Here is a 2,962-nt window from a genome sequence, read left to right on the forward strand (position 1 = left end):
TGCACACTACATTTATCTGTATTGCCTTCAAAGCAGTAAACGCCGTGTGCTAGACCGCCATCTTATTTCCTCAGCCAGTAGGTTGAAGCTATTTATAAGGAAATCGGTTCAGGCTCTTATTTGAACAGCAAAAGCTAAATATGTCAGTGTTTTCGTCCAGAGTTCATTCAGAGCGTCTGATTAAACCTGAGATGAACTTTTACACAGGAGAGAGAAAGAGGACCATAAGACCACAAGGGATATTAAGTCATGTAGCCCCTCTGTGTTAAGCTGTCTCAAGCAGAAGAGAATTGGTTATCTTTTTAAAGGCTTCCAAAAAGGAAGATTCCCAAACTTCAGTAACCCGTATTAGTGTTCAGTAGTCCTATTTGAAAATCTTCATATCTAAATTAAAAGTCATATGATAGCTTTAAAATGTTTCTCTTGTTATGGGATCTTTTTTCATCGCCTTCACCTTTTCAGGCAAATAGTCCCTATTTTTTTCCAGATCAGATCTAAATCATGTGTCAGGGCTCCCTTCCTGACCTCAAGGGCCTTTGGGGAACCTCTCAGTGCTCCCTCCCCAGATGATCGGGGGACTTCACTATCTGGCTCCCTTCTGAAGTAAGAGTTGCTGACTTCCCTTACAAGTACATGGATTCATAAGGCTCCAAATAGTAACAAGTTTAGAGGTTAATAGAAATCCATAGTCCTCTTGTGAGAGCCCATAGAAAGTACCAATACTCACCAACGAGCAACCCTTCCCCAGGAACCTGCAGTCTCCCAGTTTTGCTCGGGGTGAGATTGCTTAGTCACTGCATGCCTGACTGCTTTTGGAGATGTTGCTGTTGGCTGATCCTCACTGAAGTTCTTAGTTCAACTCTACTCAGTCTCTAGGAGGTGGTGGTTTGTGGAAGGTCCTTTATGCTAGCCTTCCTTTTCCTGCTCTTGCTTGTTCTTATTCTGATGCTCTCCTGAGATGATGGCACTTGCTCCCTTTCCCAGGGAACAGATTTTCCAACATTGCCCATTGGAGAGCACTCTGGAGTGCCTGTCTCGCCAGTGTGTGTACAGCTCAGCTGTAGCTCCAGACAAGGAGCCTCTTCTTCTGAAGCATCCATTTGATGTGGTGTTCTAGCCCCCTGAATTCACTCACTTTCTTCAAAGGGGGTCACTCTCCTTGATTCCACACTGGCTCCTGGTGTCTATGGTGGTGTGTGCCCTTTCTCCCTCAGTGCTGGGGTGTTGTGGCTCTTGAACATTCATCACTCTCCATTGGTCCAGAGGCTCTGGGGAGAGAACACCCCAGAGTGTCTCTCAATCCACTGAAATTTTCTCTGGGCAATATTTAATTTACTCAGAACTGCTTCCTAAAACATTTCATAGTGGGAGGGGAGCCATCCAGTAATAGGTCTTCTTTTCCAGCCCTTTTAGAATTATAGCATTAGAAGGGAGCCACTCTAATGCCACCTGAAGCATAACTACCCTCTCCAATATCCCTGGCAAGCAATTATCCAAGCTCTCTCCCTGAAGCAGTCTGGTCGACCAGTCTCCCTCCTGCCCGCCTAAGACGCCCAGTGATGTTTGGACAAGCCACCATTTGGGCTTTATTTTTTATTTTTATTGTATCTTTTATTATTTTATTTATTTACTTAATATTATTATTATGTATTTATTATGTCATTTATTTACTTATTTTTAACCCAAACTTGCTTCCTTGCAACTTCTATCCACTGGTCCTACGTCTGTTATCTGGGAGCGAGCAGAATAAGTCTAGTCTCTTTTCCAGAAGGAAGCTCAGATGGCCTCTTTAAGTCTTTGCTTAAATATCCGCCATTCTTTTCACACCTCACTCTCCCTTTTTCGATTTTCCCCTTTTCAATGGAAGCCTCAAAGCGCAGTGCCCAGAACTGAGGTCAGTAGCTAGGGGTGGGGGTGGGGTGGGGGGTCCGCCCGGGGCAGAGTCTGAGAGGTCATCTTTGTAACTGCTTTACAGCAGCCTACTGGGGATTGCTCACAGCAGCCACTGTAAATAGAAGAGCTGGCAGGGAGGGGCATTTTAAGTTTGGTCCAGTCCAGGTGCCCTTGTGAGCTTATTCGATAATGTTGCTGTCGCGGTGCCCTCGCGTGCCACTCTCCTCCAGTCTTCCACGTATTCCAATAATTACAATACATAAGCAGCTGTCTGTCAACTGTTCCCATTCCATTCCTGCAGCCCTCTGAACCCTCTCCACACTCCATTTCTATCCTTAGTTATGGAAAGGCAGGGATTGAATGGAGGAAAAGATTAAGTTGTCAATTATTCCTCCATGTTGCACTCCCAGTTAGGTGCCCCCCTCAAGTGTTTCTCTATTTGCTTTCCTATTCATCAGTGCCATACTCCTTAGCCCTCTTAGAAAGAATTATGTTGACACTTAATCGGAAAATGGCAAGAATAAAGCCTCTGAATCTCTTCTGTTTTATAGATCCCGTTCTTGAGGAAACGACTGTCAGAAATGTATTCTGTTGGCATTCTGCCATCCTAGAAAACTAAGGAGGTTTTTCAGCAGAGATACAAGATATATGTCTAGTCTAGTGCGTCAGTTATAGTGGGAAAAAGTGTAGGGCTTTCAGAAGGCTTGTTCAGAATGTGGTCAGCAAGCAGTTTCCTTGATGTGTGAAGCTCTGGCCATCCAGTTTGGTAGCTTCTGTAAAACTACCCTAAACCTCTCTTTTTGGGGGTCTGGCCTCCATGTGGCAAGCTATCTCTGCGGTGGGCACTATCGCCACCATCCCACTACTTGTTACTGGAAATGTCTTTGCCCTTTTCCGGAATCTTCTAAGCCTAGAAAGCTCCAATCTGGAAACGTGTTCCTTGACAATACCTACTGCCTCTCTACCTGTGACATCAGAGATGGGAAATCAGTTAGACCTGCTAGAGGGAGATGTTGCCCCTCCCTGTAAAATCCATGGTGCTCAGCTGTGTCATCGATCAGCCTCCATT

This window comes from Trichosurus vulpecula, chromosome 1 (genome assembly GCF_011100635.1).
Source record: "Trichosurus vulpecula isolate mTriVul1 chromosome 1, mTriVul1.pri, whole genome shotgun sequence".
Taxonomy (NCBI): Eukaryota; Metazoa; Chordata; class Mammalia; order Diprotodontia; family Phalangeridae; genus Trichosurus; species Trichosurus vulpecula.